Here is a 20,962-nt window from a genome sequence, read left to right as displayed (position 1 = left end):
TTTCTTGATTATTACTGATTGTCTTTTCATAAGTTTAACAGTCATCTGGTTAATTCACCTGTTCTACGTTCCCTTTTGTCTCCTTTCTTGCCTTCTTTTGGATGATGATGATGATGATGATTGTTATTTTTGAGACAGAGTCTCTGTTCTGTTGCCCAGGCTGGAGTGCAGTGGAATGATCTCAGCTCAGTGAAACCTTGTCTTCTCAGATTTAAGCAATTCTTGTGCCTTGCCCTCCTGAGTAGCTGGAATTACAGGCATGTACCACCCATGCCTTGCTAATTTTTATATTTTTAGTAGAGATGGGGTTTTGCCATGTTGGCCAGGCTGGTCTTGAACTCCTGGCCTCAAGTGATCCACCCACCTCAGTCTCCCAAAGTGCTGGGATTACAGGCGTGAACCACCACACCCAGCCTGGATTATTTTTTATTATTCTATTTTACCTCTTTTAGTTTGCTAATCTTACATTTTGTTTTTGTACTCTTTTAGAGGTTATCCTAGAATTTAAACATAGCTCCTAGACTTTTGAAAGTCGAATGTAATGTTTCAGGTTGGGTCTCCCAGGAGACAGACTTTGAGGTGTAGTTATTGTTCAGAAGGTTTACTGGGGAAATGTTCTTGGCTTAACACCAGTGGAAGGGAAGGAAAGGAAGCAGGTTTGTTAAAGGGAGAAGTTGGGTTGTGCTGCAATTAGAATGAAAGACTAAAGCGCTCTCCAGGGAACCTTGGAAGTGGGGATGGCTTTTCAGCATTGTCTTGAGTTTGGGTGAGGGGCCAGGCTTTTATATCCACACATTAAGCAGTTATGGGATGTAGGCTGCCTCGGGAAGGAGGCATGTCACTGGGCAAGGTGGCCCTTTTCAGCTGATGGCAACTCATAAGGAGAGGTGACAGCTGAGGGAATAAGTCCCTAAGTCTTGAAGGGGAGGTCTGACTGGCACGGGTTAGATTACGCTACATGTAAAACAGTACTTTTACCTCCACCCAAGCGATTCAAAGACCTTAGAACACTTTAACTTCATTTGACTTCTGATTTGTATTACTGTTGTCATTTATATTTTTTCTGTGTATATTTTAACTCCCTTGACAAGATTATTATAGTTTTTACATTATATATTCTTTTATGTTTACCCACATACCTTTTCTGTGGCTCTTAATTCTTTCTGCATTTCTAAGCTCCATTTGAGATCCTTTTCATCTTCTCAAAGAACCTGCTTTAGAATTTTCTTTGGTACAGATCTACTGACAATACATTATTTCAATGTTTCTTTATCGTAAAACATCTTTATTTCACTCTTTCTTTAGGGATATTTTCACTGGTATAGACTTCCAGGCTGGCAATTATTTCCTTTCTTCTGAAAATGACATTATATTGCCTTGATTCTTGAAGTTTATTTTCTCTGGATGTAGAATTCTTGGTTGATAGCTTTCTATTCCAGCACTTTCAGTGTTTTACCAATGTCTCTGGTATCTTAGTTTCAAGTGAGAAGTTTGTGATATTTTGAATCATTGTTTAGCCGTGTGTTTTGTATTCTTTTCTCTGGTTGTTATCAAGATTTTCTCTTTATCTTTGGTATTCAGCAGTTTGAGTCTGATGATATTGATGTCATTTTATGTGTGTATGTCGTGCTCATGAATCACTGAGTTTCTTGAGTCTGTAAATTTATGTGTGTCACTAAATTTGGAAAAAATTGGAAATTATTTCTTCATTTTTTATGTCCTATTGTCTCTTCTTCTTCTTCTGGGATCCAGTTATATGTATGTTGGACATTTTGATATCATCCCACAGGTATTCAAAGCTCATATTCTTAGCTAGAATCTGCCTTGTGGTTTTGTGCTTTGGGTGTTAGCCAGAGATTTGGGCTGTTTAAACACAGACATTGTGGTCATTCTTTCTGACTGTATCCTTTCTGAGACTTCCCTCTCCCTTCCAGTGGCTGATTATCGTAAACTCTGTCTTCTGCTTTTTTCAAGCCAGTGCGGTAGAGGTGTGTTGGTGGAGTTCTATCAGAACCACAGTGTGCAGCACCGACTTTGGCCTACACTCAGGCAAAATGCTGTAAAAATGGGCAACTCACCCCGTGCTGTTCCTTTTTTCCAAGTGTCTACTTTCTTTCACAATTTACCTGTGTTTGTTCACTTTCCAATGTCATCAGGTTTTTATTTTTTCTAATTTTGTCCAGAGTTTATAGTTGTGATATGTGGGAAATCTGGGTATGGTAGCAGCTACTTTACCATATTGGAAGTGGAAGCTCAGCTGTTCTTTTTTTCAGCAGTTTGCAAGCATCATTCCATTGTCTCCTGGCTTTGTGAAGCATGTTCACTGTGTACTGGTTTCAATCTCAAGGAAGGACTCTAAACACTGCACTAGTTTCAATTCACTTGCATGAATCTGGTAACACAAGAAATTAAGTGAAGCAACTTTTTTACTCATAGATAGGCAGCAGAGGACAGTAGAAACCTAGGATTCATGATGAGCTGGTTCCCTAAGGCTCAGGAAATCTGCCCAGGGAGGATGGATTTATCCCACTTTTCACCACAGCTGAGGGTCCCTGAAAATGTGTTCCACTTTGGGTTTTATACCAGAGGAAACTGGACTCACTGTGCTACAGTGTTGCAGGAGATCTTGTTCCAGGAGGGACTGGAACAGAGCCCAGGCTGTTCTGGCTAGTTCTTCCTTATCTCAGGCCATTGCATTCTCAGCATATTCTATAGTTATTCTAGAGAATTGTAAGCGAAAAAAGAAAGTAAGAATTGGTCACCGATGTCATCTGGGGACATGTCCGGCAAGCTTCAGTTATTTCTGTTGGGAATACAGCTGTCAGTCTTATTGTCACTCTATTAAAGGTAATGTGTCCCTCCACCGCTGTCCCATCTGCTTTTAGGATTTTCTCTTTTTCTTTGACCTTCAAAATTTTACTCTGCTTATTAAGATTTGGATTTCCCACAGCCTGGCTATTTTCTTCTGGCCTATCTTCCATATAACCATTATCTTTTTAACTGCTGCTAAGCCCCACTCTTGAATTTTTAATTCCAATTGTTGTATTTTTCTGTTCTAGCATTTATACTTGATCCTTTTAAAAAAGTTTACAGTTTGATATTTTCCATTTCATCATATAATATCTTGAACAAATTAATCTCAATTACTTTATAATCTGTGAAACTCAAATGTCTTGATTTTGTGTTAGTCTGTTTCTACTGTCTATTCTTTTCTGTTGGTTTTTGGTTATTTGATCTCATCTCCTAGCATGCTTAGACATGCATGTAAGAACTGTAGAGCTAATTTGAAGTTACGTATGATGTTACATTTTTCCAGAGGACCTGTTTTGTGTCTGGCATGAAGTTAACCCAGGGACAGATCACCTTGATCAGACCTGGGATTGAGATGATTTGAAGGTAGGCTTCAGATTTTGTGAGGTCGGATTAATTTTTGTTCACCATTATGCCTAGGGTATAGCCAGTGGGAGTCCCAACTGAAAGCATAATGTGGTTACCAGGGCACCTTCTCTTTGGTGATCTTGGAACTCCAATTTTTGCTTCCCTCCCCACCTGAGACTGTCAATGCTCTGTCTAGTCTTTCAGCTGCCACTTTCTGCTCAGGCTTTCAACCTTTTAGCTATTGCTTTGAAACCTGTGAACACCAAGAGGGCAAAAGCAGTGATGAATATTGGACTCAATTCTCTGCAGTTTTCTCTCCAGGAATGTGGCTCCTCAAGTCTTCCTCAGCTTGGTAGGTCTCTGAAGCCAACAAATACATTTTAAAAAGTATCTAGTCCAGGTGTTCTAGTTGTTTTCAGTGGGAAGGTGAGCATTTAACAAGCATTGCCACCATTGCCAGAAGTGGAGATCATCAGTTTTTTTTTTTTTTTTTCTCATGAAGGGGTTTAGTGTCATGAAGGGAATTTTATTTTCTCATGAGGGATTTTTACATGAGAAAAAAAATTTGTTAACTTTCAAAGCTTATTATGAGAACAAAAGAGAATAAAAAGGAGAAGATACAGGATGATTGTTCCTCGGTATCCTTGGGCAATTGGTCCCAGGATCCCTGCAGATACCAAAATCTGTATGTGCTTAACTCCCCTACATAAAATGGCATAGTATTTGCATGTAGCCTATGTACGAACATCTTCCTGTTTACTTTAAATCATCTCTAGGTTATTTAGAATACCTAGTACAATGTAAATGCTGTATATATAGCTATTATACTATATTATTTTACAGTTTGTATTTTAAACAATTATTTTTCTTGAATTTTTTTTGAGCCTTGATTGGTTGAACGCACAGATGCAGAACTCATGAATATGGAGGGCTGACTGTATACCTTCAATGTCCATGAATTGCATCAACATTTTATTTTATGAAAATATACCTCTGCTTTATATTATTTCTCTGTCAGCAAGGTATTGCTGTTTTTATGTGATCCTTTATAGCATAGGGGAAGGCTCTAGAATCTTACTATGGTATATAAAAGGGGAACAGTTCTCACTGCAGGGTTCTCGTGTGGGAAGAATAAAGTAGTCAGCGGGCTAACAGCTTTCCTAGCACGGGCTGCCATAACTGCATAACCAGATCTAATCTGTCATAACAACTCAAGTCATAATGCATCTCCTACAATGGCTGAGTTGTTTACAGGATTTTAGTTTGAGGTAGCAGAGGTTGTGTTCACGGCAGAGGAAAAGGTCATATGTATTCCCAGCCCAAGTGGCCTAATTCCTTGTCACCAGGCATGAGACTCAGTGATCACGGCAGAGCCACCACCTTCGCTGTGACACCCCTGTTATACCCTGTCTGCTCATCCTATCCATCCATAATCCTGGACTCCCCTGCTTTTGGCTTCATCTACCTATTTCTTCACCCTTTCATTCTCCCACCTGTTGCCTTTTGCTGCTAAACCCACATCTTCATCCCCTTAGTTCCACTGCACAGACCCATGCCTATGTCAGGGAGAGAGAAGGGAGCAGGGTCTCAAGAAAAACAGTGTGTGATAATGAGGTACACAGAGCCCTTGTGCCTGTGATGTCTTCATTAGAAGGAACATAGGGGAAGACCTGGGGGCATAACAAATCTTGGGCTTCCTCACTGCAGCCTGCAACTGACATGACAGTGATCTTGTCGATTGCATCAGCAGCCTTTAGGAAAAGTATAAAAATGTTCTCACCAGCAGATTAATAGCTTCTTCAGCTTCTCTATCCCTCCTCCTGTTTAGAGGTTAACTATGAAAAGTTAAGAACCCTTTAGCAGGCTTTTTGGAAAATCCAGACTCTGGGATACTCAGAACAGTTTGGTTTCTTTAACAAATAAGTTGCAAGGGAAAATATTGAGGAAGATCTATAGATGGAAAAAAGATGGAAAAGAAAGAAATCAGTTGAAATGTATAGGCATTATTTGGATTCTTATTGAAACAAATACACGGTTAAAGTAGTATGACATTTATTAGACAAATTAGAAATTTAAACATTAGCTGGACATTTGATATTAAAGAATTGATATTAAGCTTTTAAGTGTGATAGTGATATATAGTTAGATCTTACAAATGTGAATCCTTTGAGAAACACATAGAAAATATTGATGGATGAAATGATATAATTTTGGGGATGGGCTTTGAAATAATAGGACTGGGGAGAGTGGGTGGGGGTCTAGGTGAAACAAAATTGTCCACGAATTCATAGTTGTAGAATCTGAATAAAGAGAACATAGGGGTTTATTATACTATTTTGTCTACTTTTGCGTATCTTTGAAGTTTTTCATAATAAAAAAAATCTCTGTATTTCTGGACAACTTTGCAGAAAGAATCCCCAACAACTAATAATACAATTCAAAACCGTGTCCATCCCATTTGCATAAGAGTCCCCAAATGAGGTCTCTAGCATAAAGAAGCTTCCAGGTCTAAACAACATAGTACATATTGTGGGGTGGATCTTCAATTTTGCAGAAAATGTGTGTTGGCCTGGAACCTATTCTCTCTTAGGTTTAGTGCTTGCAGGAGATCATCCAGATTATTCTATTTGTGTGTGTGTGTGTGTGTGTGTATGTGTGTGTGTGTGTGTCTAATACCTACTTTAGTGCCTTTGAAATGGGGTTTCACCACATGCTACAAGATTATCCCCCTTGTTTTTAGAAGAGTCCTGGTCCTGAATATTCCAGACAGAGCATGAGTGGATGAAATGGAGTTTCATAGGATTTGTCTTCACATAGATAATATTAGCTGAATCCATACTTGGTGTCAGGTGTTAAACTTAGTATTTTACATGCAGTATTTCCTGAAATGTTCACAATTACTCTATAGAGAATTATACTTTTTTTTTTTTTTTTGAGAAAAGAAAATGGAAGCTTAGAGAGTTGACATAACTTCTCCAAGGTCACAAAAATAGAAATTAAGATACAGAACCAGCTGGGGCTTGAAATCTAGGTTGCTTGACCCCTAAGGCTGAACTCTGCCATGAATTTTATGGTACTTCAGTTTATTGCAGATTAAATTAACTGATCCTGGGAAACATAGGCAAAGGTTAAAAAAAAAGGTTAAAATAAAAACAAATGAAAAGCCAAATGCCAAAGCTCTAAAGACATCTTCAGGTTTGCTAGAATTTAAAGGTATCTTATGGGGATGGGCCAAATGAAGTGATTGCCATTCTGGGAGTGACCTTCCATACAGCTTTCTGGAATCTGCGTCAGAGGACCTCACAACTGCATGTGATACAAATGTTTTCTTCTCTTTCTTGGCCATTGAAGGCACAGGACAGATGGACTTTCCTGAGCCACAGGAGTTTGCAACCCTGGTGCTGACCTGAGACCTTGTTTTCCACGGGTGCTGTTACACTGCTGTTGGAAGAACACCAGGAGAGGCTCAGCTTCTTGACAGACTCAGCGTAAGGCTTTCTCCTGGGCATGAGACAGTGGCCAAGGTGAGTTTAGGAGGGAAATAGAGCAGCCTTTTGTGAAGGGCTCCAGTGTCTCCTAGGTTAGCTTCATTTTCCAGATGGTTGGGGAAACATAAAGCCTGGGAAAGATAAACTGCCCTCCATGGTGGAGGTGGGAGGAATTTTGTAATGCAAATAAAGCCCCAAGATGGAGAATAATTTAAATACATCCCATCCTAGAAAATTCTCTAAGGCTTATTTCACAGTGCTCCAAGTATGCTCATTATTTTTGAATTATTTCCAAGGGACCTGGTAGAAGACTAAAAGAAGCCTGTAATTATGTGACTATTGCCGTAGGATGTTGGTTTGTCTGTGAACTTGCAGTCTTGGATAGTGATACCATTGAGAGGAACTCTAAAACTGGAGCTTGCCAAGGTCAAAATCACTTGGAAATATGCACCATGCTGGAGTGGCTGCAGAATAGACTTCAGAAGGAGATATCCATTCCAAAGACCTAGTATGTGAAATACCTGCCATAAAGCATATCAGCTGTTTGTTGCTGTCTTGAGGTCACTGGACTAGAGTCAAGCACCGGGGGTAAAGAGAAGGTCATTTTCTAAGAAATGCTCAGATCACTATGAGGAGCAACACTCATCAGCAAATGAAATTCTATTGCCCCGTAAACTATTTGTTGGCAGAGGCTCTTCCTCCAAGGGGTGGAACTAGAGACTCAGAACTAATGCTCACTCTCCTCCCTGCACTTGGTATCCAGCTATTTGGCAGGACACCTGTTCACAGGAACCCCAGTGATTTCACTAGAGAGCAAACATTAGGCGGGCAATGGGATTTGCTCTTTTTTTTCCCCACCAGAGAGAGGGAGATGAAAAATCTCCTAGGGATTCTTTCAGGATTATTAAGGCGAAAGTTTTAAGCACTGCCTTTACAAGATGGGACTCTCTACAAAATAATTGTTAACAGTGATTCTGGGTGCTTCTTGGTTCTCTGACTCCTCCGTTAATGTGTTTACTCAGAGGAGAATTCAGAGAGCATATTTCTTCCTTCTTGCCACCTTTTCGTTTTAGTTCAATTGCTTATTTTGCCCAATGACTGATACCACAGAAGAAGAGTTATTTATTTATTTATTTATTTTTATTAAGATCTTTAAAAAATTTATTATTATACTTTAAGTTCTAGGGTACATGTGCACAACATGCAGGTTTGTTACATATGTGTACATGTGCCATGTTGGTGTGCTGCACCCATTAACTCGTCATTTACATTAGGTATATCTCCTAATGCTATCCCTCTCCCTCCCCCCACTCCATGACAGGCCCTGGTGTGTGATGTTCCCCACCCTGTGTCCAAGTGTTCTCATTTTTCAGTTCCCACCTATGAGTGAGAACATGTGGTGTTTGGTCTGTCCTTGCAATAGTTTGTTCAGAATGATGATTTCCAGCTTCATTTATGTCCCTACAAAGGACACAAACTCATCCTTTTTTATGGCTGCATAGTATTCCTTGTGCATTTGTGCCACATTTTCTTAATCCAGTCTGTCATTGATAGACATTTGGGTTGGTTCCAAGTCTTTGCTATTGTGAATAGTGCTGCAATAAACATATGTGTACATGTGTCTTTATAGCAGCATGATTTATAGTCCTTTGGGTAGATGCCCAGTAATGGGATGGCTGGGCCAAATGGTATTTCTAGTTCTAGATCCTTGAGGAATCGCCACACCGTATTCCACAATGGTTGAACTAGTTTACAGTCCCACCAACAGTGTAAAAGTGTTCCTATTTCTCCACATCCTCTTCAGCACCTGTTGTTTCCTGACTTTTTAATGATCACCATTCTAACTGATGTGAGATGGTATCTCATTGTGGCTTTGATTTGCAGAAGAATACAGTTTTAATGAAAACAGAGCTTTTAAGAGAAGTTGTGAATTTCTCTGTTCGTGTGGACTATCCCATAACTCTGCCTGGGTCTCTTGAATTCATATGCAAATAATTTATCGAGACAGTGCTCTCGGGAGAACAGGTAAGGAAGAGGAAGAACCAGGACAGGGAACAGGAAGAAGCCATTCACATTGCTGTGGCTGTATAACAAATTACCACAAAACTTAATGGCTTAAAACTATGGCATCTCTTACTTTGCCTGCAAATCTACAATTTGGGCAGAAATCCATGTGTACAACTTGTTTCTGCTCTAGTTGGCATCAGCTGGAGCAGCTCAAGGAATAGGGGTGGGATTGTATAAGAGACTCATGCACTCTTATGTCTGGTGGTGGAGTCTGGCTGTAGGGTGATGCCTCAACTGGGGCTGTCAGCTGGAACATCTAAATGTGGCCTCTCCACAGAACATAATATTGAGAGGAAACAAATGTGGTAAAATGATACCATTTTCAATATGATACTGCATATAGAAATTTAATAAACAGCCCACTGTTATTTATTTATAAATCCATGTATAAGTAGTAAAAGTATGAAACTATGACTAGATACACAATAACCTCAAAATAATTATATCTGGGTGATATGGTTTGGGTATGTCCCCACTCAAATCTCATCTTGAATTGTAACTCCCACAATTTCCACGTGTTGTGGGAGGAACCCAATGGGAGGTGATTGAATTATGGGGGTGGGACTTTCCCATATTATTCTCGTGAGATTGAATATGTCTCATGAGATCTGATGGTTTTATAAAAGGGAGTTCCCCTGAACAAGCTCCCTTCTCTTGTCTGCCATCATGTGAGATGTGCCTTTCACCTTCTGCCATGATTTGGAGGCCTCTCCAGCCATGTGGAACTGTAAGTCCAATAAACCTCTTTCTTTTGTGAATTGCCCAGCCGTGGGTATGTCTTTATCAGCAGCACGAAAACAAATACACTGGAGGATTATAGAGGCTTGAACTTCATCTATGATATTTTATGTGTCTAAGAAAGATCAGAATCAAATATGATAAACTATTAACATCTGTTATGTGTGGATGAAGACTCTTTCTACATACTATTTTTTTTAAATTATTTTTTAATATACAGACAGGGTCTTGCTTTGTTACCCAGGCTGGTTTTGAACTCCTGAACTCAAGCGATCCTCCTGCCTCTGCCTCCCAAAATTCTGGGATTACAGGTTTGAGCCACCATGCTTGGATCAAATTTTTCTTCTTATAAAGGAAAAATTGGGGGAAATAAGAACATCTTTTCAATTAGGGATGTTTACATTTGTACCACCTAAAAAAAGGCGGTAGTGTTGATGTAAAAACAAAACAATGTAGAATGAATTAAAAAATATGAAATAATGGAGTGTATGGAAGTTAGAAATGAGTGGGAGGTTAGAAATTTGTAATGAAGTTATGCAGGGTGGTGCACAGATACTACAAAATAAAACTTTTCTCGGATATGGAGGGAAATAAGATAAAGATTAAAACGATGTGGGGTAGGGTAGAGATGGCGGCCAGAGGAATGAGAAGAGCGAACATGACCATTGGTGCTGTTGAGGAAGAGCTCACCCTCCATGTTGCACAAAAGGGGCCATCAGAGATGTAATAAGCAGAAAGTTTCCTGAGGCAAAGAAAGTCTTGAATGTAGATGGAAAGGACTCACAGAGGTCCTGATATCGTCCAAGAAAAGAGGTCTACCCTTAGACTCCCCCTTTGTCTTTGAATTATGAGGCTAAAGAAAGCTCTTTAAGCATCTGGGTTCAAAATTAGTCTACAAAGGAACAAAAATCAGGCTGGCCTCAGAGTTCCCCCTAGAGAACTAAAGAAGCTGATGCCCACCTACAGAGTTTTGAAGATTAAGAATTGGGGACGTCACAACCCAAGAATTGCGTTAATTTGTGAAGACAATATTAAAAATTCTACAATATGCCAAGCTGTACACAACTGGAAAAATTACTCAAAGTTTTACTCCAGCCAATTGAAGGATTAAGGACTTGGAAACCATGATGTAAAAAGATTTACAAACAGCTTTTTATTCTGTTTAGATTCCATAATAAAAAAATCTAATTATATTAGGTATTTTCAAATGGATTTATAACCCAGGGGCAAAAAAAGCTAGGGTCTATAACCCTTCCATTAGTTGTTGTTGTTGGTTTTTGCTATTTTCCATTAGTTGTTATTGTTGGGTTTTGCTATTTTTTCAGAATCAGGAAATACTTTTTTTTGGGTAATATTCCTTACCCCATGGGTCAGATGGAATCACCTTCTACTTAAAACAATACAACCTACTTCTTTTCTAGTACAAAAAAAGGGCCTGCAATATTTAAATGACAGGGCATTGTGTTTGCAGAATTACTAAACCCAGAAAGTATTTTTTTATCCCTCCATTGAAACTGATTTTTATTCAGCAATACAAAAAAATTGCATTGACAAAGAACTTGAGTAATAATTTTATGCTTCTAAGAACTCATTTTGAATGACCTGAGTATATAGGGTTTTTTCGTAATTATGAAAAATGAATAACCTACCAGTGGCAGATATAATCTGTGATTAAAACCTCTTTATAACATCTTCCAACTAGGAATTGTGAATGACTCTTCTTGGGTTAATTGTACTTAAAATCAGAATATGTAATATAATCTTAACCATGTTAAATTATGCATAGAAAAAAATTTAAAGAAATAAAATAGTAAATGAGGATATCTGAGTCATGAGATTCTGGGTGATTTTAATTTCTTTGTGTATTTGTATATTTATAATAAACTGTATATTTCTTGTCACAAAAATGAATGCTATTATGAAAATCAGCATGTACAATTTTACCTATGCCATATGATAAAATTATGTGAATATTACACATGAGGAGAAGATTGAGGGGGTACACTGTTGTGTTAAATGAACAAGACAAGTCTTTGGATGTTAGAGCTACAAATGATTTATCTTTTTTTTTTTTTTTTAAGACTTTATGTGTGGCAAGACTATATATTTCTTTCCAACTGAAAAAGTTCTTTATTTTACAAATATACTAAAATAAAATATATTTTATCCAACATAGCAACGCTAAATGGGCATATATAGGAAAGGTATACCATATTTTCTATTTTTAACTCTTTAAAACTCCAGCCGGGCACGGTGGCTCATGCCTGTAATCCCAGCATTTTGGGAGGCTGAGGCGGGTGGATTGCCTGGGGTCAGAAGTTCGAAACCAGCCTGGCCAACATAGTGAAACCCCATCTCTACTAAAAATACAAAAATTAGCTGGGCGTGGTGGCAGGCACCTGTAATCTCAGCTACTAGGGAGGCTGAGGCAGGAGAATCGCTTAAGCCCGGGAGGCAGAGGTTGCAGTGAGCCGAGATTGTGCCATTGCACTCCAGCCTGGGTGACAACAGCAAAACTCCGTCTAAAAATACCAAAAAACTATAGCCCTCTCCTCTTGCCAATAAGTTGCTTTTAAAATCAATGGCAGTCCAAACAGTGGGATAATACAATAATTTTAAAACAAATAATTATAATAAAGATAACATAATATAAATAAAATAAATAATAAAGCTCATTTTAATAAACATTATTATTTTAAGTGAAATAACTACAATGAAGTTAGTACTTTTAAATACAAGTATTACAATGAAACAGAAGATCTGAATTTTGGACTTGAAATTCTAAACCACAGGGTTTTAGAGAAGAAAAGACTTCTGAGTTGATATTGTATTTAACTTCCTTATTTGATGGATAAGGAAACTGAGTGGGGAGAGTTGAAACGAGTAGCTCTGAGTTTCACATTAATTTGCACTGGAACTCAGTTCCAGATTCCCTGCACAGTAATTTCTCTTCCCATAACCATGCTCCTAGTGAGGACTGCCTTTGAGTGTGGATACAGAGGAGAGTGACATATGCAAAGGTGAACAGAGACTGTTCACCTGCCCATCTTCCTATGCAAAATAAAATGTGGAGTATTTTTGTGTTTGCAATTATGTGAGGCACCATTTGATTCTCATGTCATAGCTCCATGGCTAAAGCTGCTTGGTGATCATCTTGAAAGGAGGCAGAAAGTCTCCAATGCTGTCCTTGCTCAGAATATCACTACAGAATTTCACTGGAGGAAAATCTATGAACATTCTGCTGAAAGTTAAGTAGCTTCCAGTATTAAACTATCAACATGTATTTAGCTTTCCTTAACTACTTTCTAGATTAAAATCAGTGCAAAATTTACTTCAAAAGATATTTCAGGTTTTATGGAACCCACTAGACGTGCGAAATGATTTTTAAAAATTGACCAAAGAACCCATCTCTGGATTCTAGGGTCTGGAAGACAAGAAAGAGAAGAGTGATGAAGAAAATGATCTTACGGGCATGGCAGTGGTGGCCTGGTGCTAATAATGATTTCATTTGCAGTGGGCAGGCATCCAAGGGTATTCTGGGCAAGTCTTATTTCCCAAGGCAATGTATTCTAGTCTTATGAAAGCACTGTAGCAATTTTTTTGAGATACGTTTGAGATTGGACTCTGGCACAAAGTTTTTCTCAATATGAAGCAACGTAATGACATATTATCTGGAATTTGAGGCTCTCCTTTGATGCAGAAGTGATCAGATTTACCGTTTCCACTAGATGGCATTAGAAACTTCTGAAGCCATGAACTAATTACTAGTCACCTTTGTTAGGCTGTAAATTACACCTGCAGGTTTTAAGAGGTAATTGGCAATCGACTATCTGGTGTGTTTTAACTTTGATGCCAGGTACATGGTTAAGACATTGGTATCAGATCTCACCCTTGACATAAATAGCTTCTGGGATTATCGGAATGTCATTCCACATCTCACGTTCCAAGCAAGAGTTTTGAAAGCAACATATACCCTCCCTCACTGTAAATCAAAACCAAGTAATACCAGCTCCTCTTATCCTAGCTAGGCAATCAGTTTAGGGCAAACATATTAGGTAGAAAGGGTAAACGAAAATTTGTTTTCCCAGCATGCAGAGAATTTGTTTTTGTTGGTTTCTTTTGCCATATTTCAAACATGAGGGAGCAAAAACAACAACAGAATCTGAAGATTTATCAGCTTCTCTTAGTGGTGGTTTTAAGAAAACTGGGTAGGTTTTTAAATTATACATGAAAACGTCCGGGATCTAGAATGGATACATGTCCCAGTGTTTCTGAAAAGTCTTTTCCCCTTCAGATGCTCTGTGTAGCTAAACCAGGAAACGGTAGGTTCGATGTGTGCATGTGCGTATCTTTTTCTTTTCTCAGTGGTGTGTTTCCGCGCCTGCCGTTGTCACCACTACCACCATTGCCTGCTCCCTAGCCTGGCTTTCATCATTTCTTCCTGTTGATTGGTGTCACCTCACATGCTTAGAATGTCTGCCTGTCTGTTCAGAGTGTGAACACATTCCTCAGAATGCTGATCTGTTCGTTTCACACCAGTGTCAAAATGACTTATTAAATTCGGCACCTCCTGATACTCAGTGGCTGATGTGTTGCTGTCCAAACAGTAAATGACAATAAGCATATGCAGCTGGTGGGCCTAGCAAACTCATTTAATTTGATAAAAATGTCACTGCAACATGCTTTAAATCGCTGTCCTTTTCATCATTGCTAATTGCTAGCTATAGACCTTTTTTCCTATGCTTAATACAAGTGTTAGAATACTACTCCTTCCAGCCTGATTAAGAATTAAAAAAAATGTAGAATTCCTTTTCAGTGGCAGCATTATTTCATCAAGAGATGGATTTTGCTCTTAATTAGCCAACATGCCACTAGGGAAGCTTCAGAGTCATGGGTGTGAAACAGCCTCAAGCAGGAGATCAATCTAAAGGAAAAAAATGGTGGCTGGGGAATAATTGGCAGCTCCGGTGAACGTGGGCTGGTTATAACAGTGACAATATGTTCCAGTGGAATATCACAAACCTCTCTCTCCTATTTCCAACTTGGCACATTTCAAGCTCAACAAAAGCTGAACAATATATCCCATGGTTATTTATCTATTGTTTTATATTTTTTTCTTGCTGCTTCACTGAGGTTTTTTCATGTGTTGGCCTGACAATCTGGACATTTCTCCGGAAAGGATTAGGGGATTAAGAAGGAATACAAATTCAAAAAATAATAATCCTTCAGTAGCTTAGTGCTTAAAAACAGATCTGGAACTGATCCATACACCAGAATCAGGCAAACCTGCATTAATTTGCTAAACCCAAAGTTGATTTAACACCCCCACCACCCGCCACCCACATACCCATACATTGAACTCAAACTTTTTAAAAGGATGTGCACCAGATTGAACAGGGACTGTTTTATTACACAGGCAAAATGGAAAAAAATTGCAACATAATCCCCCTCCCCTCCAAGTGAACTGATACTTAAGTTGGTTAAAACCTACATTTTTTTCTTTTAAAATAAGCTTTGTGGGTGGAGTCTGACCTCTGGAGCAGGTAAGCTAGTAGCCACACAGGCCATCAGCCTCTCTGCTCACCTATTTGCACCTCCTCCCAGCAAGAGGCTTTATCTGGGATTTGACTTGTGCAAAATGGAATGAACAAAGGAGGGGAAATTTGCCTCTCCTCCTGATATTCTTGTATTTCAGAGCTTGACAGCCTTTGCTAGAAATGGAGCATGGATTCTGGATTAATGTCTACTTTATTTATGTGGTTGAATGTATATTTTTCCAGTTGCTCATTGAAGAAAACGTAATCATTTTGGTGCAGATTCCAAGTGATGTCCCCAGTCATCTTCTGTAGTCTTCCTGCTGTGATTGGCCCATCTAAATAAAATAGTTAACCTACATTTAAATACAATTTTGCCTTGACTCCCAGTCTATATCTAAAGTAAGGAGGGACATTTTGAGCACTAGACAATCGCAGGCTGCCAGAGGTCATTTCATTTTCTCCTGCTTGTGTGCTAGTGATACCTTTACCTCTGGTGTATAAAAAAGAAATGTCTTTGTGGTATTTCCAGGAAGGCCCATGGAAGCTCTTTTTGCTTAAATCGAGCAATGCTACAGAGCTCATCAAAATGAAGAGGGCAATGGGAAGTCTGGATCCTGGCTCTGAACTCTTCCAGATCAACGTGTCTCCACCTGGGCAGTTCCAAGTGAGAAGAACCAGAAGTTCTCTGCCTTGGTCAATATGGGGGCAGGGTAGAGGTACCATCAATCATAGTAGTGCTCCCAGTAACTGGTTTGGGGTGTTGATGAAAGTGTGTGTCCCATGCCTGGCAGGTACATAGTGCATGGCTCACCAAGAAGCCCTCTGATTGACATACTGGGATAGAGGGGACCCCCCCAGGCTTTCCTCCCACCCAGGGCTCCCCCAGTCTCAGCTGCAACTCCATTTTTCATATCATGCTTTACAAGGTCCATTTCAAGTAGGTTTTGAGCCCAGCTTAGTAAGGTAGCGTATTTACATCATCCTGAACCCAGGGGTTCTCCAAGTTTTGGCCTCATTGTAACCCCAGCTCTCATTTATTGACTGCGGAGACTTTTCTAGAATTACTGTATTTATTCCTGAAACAAGCTAGATGATGTTTTTACTGACCACATAAAAGTTTTCTTCTCTCTTGCACAAGCAATATATAAATATATTCTCTTCACTTGCCCTGACCTAGTTTAAACCTGCTTCCAGAAGAGTCCACCCTTGTGCCTTGGCCTGTGTGCCTCAGTCTACAGTTTTGTGTACCCTTACACATACAGCCAGGGGCCTGTAGAAATCATCCAGAGTTGTCAGGGTGGGTTCTTTTTCCCAAATGTGAATGGTATTACCCAGTGTGTCATTCCATGGCTTGCTCTTTTAACTGAATGCTGTGTCTGAGAGCTGGCCATGTTGTTCTATGGAGAGATGGTCATTCCTCTGAAGAACTGCATGGGCTTCCATAAAATAAAAAGAGCAGAGTTTGCTTAGCACTTTCTCTTCATTTCAGAGATGATAAAACAGGGGCCAGGAAGGTTAAGTGACTTATCCAAGGTGTTCTAGCTACTAAGCATTAGAGCGTAGGTGAGACCCCAGGCTGGGCTGACTTTCCTGCATGCCTGGCTCCCCCTATATCGTCAGTTTTCCTTGCCATACTGCCTTCTTTCTCCTCTCTGCACTATTTTCTCACCTGCTTTACTATTGAAGCTACATTGGGCTTGAGGTCCACATTTCTGCCACGAGTGTCCTAATTCCTGGGGCCAGATCTATACTGACCTAGAAAGTACTTCAGGATGAACATTTTGAACAACATTTTACATACAGGCAGGGGTTGTCTTTCAGCATTTTAAATATTTTCTTTCATTTTGCTAACCAGGTAGTTTTCTAAACGCTTGTGCTGTTGTAACCTTACAAATCTTTTAAAGATTTTTTTCCCCAGCAGGATCTGCTTCCCATATTTAACAGGAAAGCATGTAGGAGGGATGTGGGAAGCAATTGCTTAGGGGAAATATTGCCCTCACAAACATGAATATGGCAGTCACAGTGGTTCCTAAACAAAGGTTTATGGTGGTATCGTGGGTCAACAGGAATTTCTGTTTGTGAAATGGCTGCAACATCAGAATGGGAGGATAGGCTGAGTAACTCAGCTACTTTATAAATGAAAGAGCTTTTATCCTCCCCAAAGCCTTTCATAGTATTTGAGACTCAGTGGCTAGTTCTAAAGAGGACCCGTTCTTGAAAATGGTCCATTTAGCAGCAGTTTGAGAAGTCATCAGCGAGTAATCATGGATGGACTATCTCAGAAAAAAAGAATATTGTTAAAAAAGCCCTGTTTGTAAATTCTGTTTACCCATGGAATGAACTCACTTTTGCATCTCAGTACCAAGATTTGGAACTTCACATAGATGTATTTGAACATAAAATTTTAAAGCCATTGTTGCCCCAGCTATGTGCTACAGACCCCCCCACCGACCACCTGGTTAGTTTTCTGAGAGTTTCTGCGGGAAAGGTTTACAATGGCTGGTTCCTGGTTTGATGTCATATCGATAAATTATGGTGCTTTAAACAGATGTGATCTCACAGCATAGAATTCTTCAGGGTAAACTCGTGAAAAGGTTTTTTCCCCCTCTTGGTTTCACTGTAGTTTTGTTGTTTGGAGGTTTTATGTTGTTCATTTAGTTCCCTGGCTATTGGGGTTTTATAGTCGTATTTCCTTTGTTTAATATAATTTCTTTTTCTCTTTTAGCTGTTTTTTTTAGGGTGCCCAGAGGCTTCAGTTATGAGTGGCTGTAAAGTAAAATATATTATGATTATTACAATGATAAAGTATACGCTTTTAAGAGTCTGCTTATATTGACCCATATATTCTCTTTTTTTCTCTCTCCAAGATACATACAGAGGCACATTGGAAATGCAGTAGAAAATGGCTGCAGATTTAAAACCAGAAGTTAAGAAGAGCAAACTCGAATGTATAGCGAGAGAGCTTCAGGCTGGACTGGCTTCCAGCAGAAGTGGGACTGGAAACCTTGGATTCTATTGCCTTTTCTCTGTGATGTGGGAAAACATGTCAGTATCTGAACTTGAACTTGGTAATTACTGCTAATTTCCCAACCTTTTCCAAGCCACGTAACTCCCCTGAGGCTTAGTTTTCTCATCTGTGAATTGAGAGATGGTATGTTTTTCATCATGAGGTTGCTATAAAGAGATAATGTGTGTGGAAACACCAAGCACGGTCCCTGTCATACAGTAGGTGCTCAATAAATATGAACTGGAGTACACATGCACTCTGCTCCCTCCTGCCCCCTCATAGTGCCTGGTCTGGCTCTGGGCTCCCTGGGATATGGTAGGTTACCAAAGCGGGCACTAAGGCATGTCTACCTGTGGTACCTTATTACCTAGGTTTCCTATGCTACCTGCTTCATTCTAGTCACAGATTTCAGGCTCCATTCGAACAGAACCTCACTTCTGCTAGCTGTCATGCTCAAAAAGGGACTGATGACCACTCAAGCATGATATGATATGATATGATATGATTTATGAATGTCATTCCTCCAGACAGCATTTGGATTATTACAGGTTTTGCTTTTATTTTATTTGGCACTAAAAAGGCATCGAGAGCCAAAGAGAAGTCTCTTTAATGGTGGGATTTAGGCGCTATAGCACATTTCTTTATGGAAGGGGAGAAAGATTTTCTTCCTGAAACCCTCTATGTCATACCCCATAGGTCGATGCTGAGTCTCTCTACTCATACGGATCTCTTTTTGCACTGGGTTGAAATAGTGTCCTCCCCAAATTCATGCTGGAACCTGTAAATGTGACTTTATTTGGAAATAGGCCTACTGCAGATATAATCAAGTTAAGATGAGATCATATTGGATTACGGTGAACCTTAACTTCAATATGACTGATATCCTTATAAGAAGAAGGACATTAGGCCACAGACGTAGGCTTAGAAGGAATCAGGCTATTTGGAGACAGCAGCAGCACTAGGAGTGAAGCATCTATAAGCCAAGGAATGACAAAGTTTGCTGGCAACCACTAGAAGCTGGAGGAGGCAAGGGAGGATTCTCCCTTAGAGCCTTCAGAGGAGGCATGGCCTGGGCAACACCTTGAGTTTGAACTTCTAGCCTTTAGGATTTGGAGAGTATACACTTCTGCTATTTTAAGCCACCTAGTTTGTGGTCTTCTTTTTTTTTTTTTTTTTTTTTTTTTTGAGAGAGTCTTGCTCTGTTGCCCAGGCTGGAGTACAGTGGTGTGGTCTGGGCTCACTGCATCCTCCACCTCCTGGGTTCAAGTGATTCTCCTGCCTCAGCCTTCCGAGTAGCTGGGATTACAGGCGCGTACTACCATGCCCAGCTAATTTTCTGTATTTTTAGTAGAGACAGGTTTTTGCCATGTTGGCCAGGCTGGTCTCAAACTCCTGACTGCAAATGATCTGCCCACTTCAGTCTCCCAAAGTTCTGGGATTACAGGAATGAGACACTGTGCCCGACCTAGTTTGTGGTGCTTTCTTACAGCAGTCCTTGGAAACTAACATACTTGACTGAGCAGGATGCTTGCTGATGGCCTAGTGGGCCCAGTCACAGGGAGGGGTGGGAGGGAGATTTTGGTGGCAGGTAGTTGATGTTGGCTGGGGCTGTGCTTGGTGTGGATAGCAGGAGGAATGCGCTCTTCAGATGGGGCAAAGACATGTGTAGGTTGTGTGGTGGACAGTGTTAAAGGGGTTTCTGAGAGCCCAGAAAGTGCTGTGGGAAACAAACTGGGTTCAACAGGAGTGTGCCTCATTTTACAAAAGGAATGCACTCCCGAAGTATTTCAGGGGAGCTAAATTTTTCTTGAAGTTCTCTAGGAGAAAGTGAAGTTTGAAGAGATCACTGAAATTTCAAGAAAGTAGAAATCTCCTTGTAAAGTGAAAATCCACCCCTGTCCCAACCTGGGTATTGTTTATTTTGCAAGTTCCATCCCTCTACTTGTGAAAGTGAGGCCTTCCTGAAATGCCAGGTCTCTCCTTCTGAGAGTCCAAGAAGATTTGGGAGAGGGAAGGGAGGCCGACTTTCACTCATTTTCTAGAGACAAGAAAAAAAAGAAATACCATACAACTCTTCTAATTTAAGAATTTGAGAATGATCTCTTTAGGTACTTGATAATTAATTTCTGAATGTTAAGGAGTAGAATTTAGCAAGAAGAGGATATTGTGCGTCAAAATAGAGGAGGGCCATGCTTGATCATTTGAAATAGTGGAGAAAACCAGTGCTGTTGAACCATCCATTCAACAAACATTTCCAAGGCATTCAGTTGGGCACCTGGGGAGAAAGATATTAATAAACTTGATCCCTGGCCTCGATGACATGGTTAATGAGATGGTGTGTGGGGCGATAGACAGATTTGTAAATATGTAGTAATAGCAATAGCTAACATGTTTGAACACCTGCAAACTACTAGGCCCCATGCCAAGTTCTATACATGCAAGACAGCATCATTTATCCCTCCATAACCATATGAAGTGGTTCTATTACTCATCCCATTTTGCAGATGAGGGCACTGAAGCTTGGAGAGAATGAATAACTTGCCTAGTGTCATTTCGCCTAAGTAAATGGCAGAGCTGAGATTCACACTCTGGTCTGGGGCCCTGAAGACTCTATTCTTCATCATGACAAGTGGTTAAGATGTATCTGTCGTATGGGTCCAAGAGCCAGACTCTGTATTCAAATATCACATACCTACCTGCTGTTAACTTGCCCTTGAAGAGATTATTACTAGGTTTCTCCGATAAGG

General features: G+C 39.8%; 1 long non-coding RNA gene across 1 annotated transcript in view; it reads left to right on the top strand.

Annotated features, from left to right (window-relative positions):
- Positions 1-20,962, top strand: part of LOC106992990 (uncharacterized) — a 37,641-nt gene that overhangs the window by 9,804 nt on the left and 6,875 nt on the right. Inside the window, exons 5-7 of the long non-coding RNA XR_003722142.2 lie at positions 6,730-6,902; positions 15,738-15,924; positions 18,076-18,253. This is a non-coding gene — a long non-coding RNA (uncharacterized LOC106992990). The remainder of the gene's footprint in view (positions 1-6,729; positions 6,903-15,737; positions 15,925-18,075; positions 18,254-20,962) is intronic.

Source organism: Macaca mulatta, chromosome 13 (assembly GCF_049350105.2).
Source record: "Macaca mulatta isolate MMU2019108-1 chromosome 13, T2T-MMU8v2.0, whole genome shotgun sequence".
NCBI classification, from domain to species: domain Eukaryota; kingdom Metazoa; phylum Chordata; class Mammalia; order Primates; family Cercopithecidae; genus Macaca; species Macaca mulatta.
Note: the sequence above shows the minus strand (reverse complement) of the source record. Positions and strands in the feature narration are given on the sequence as shown.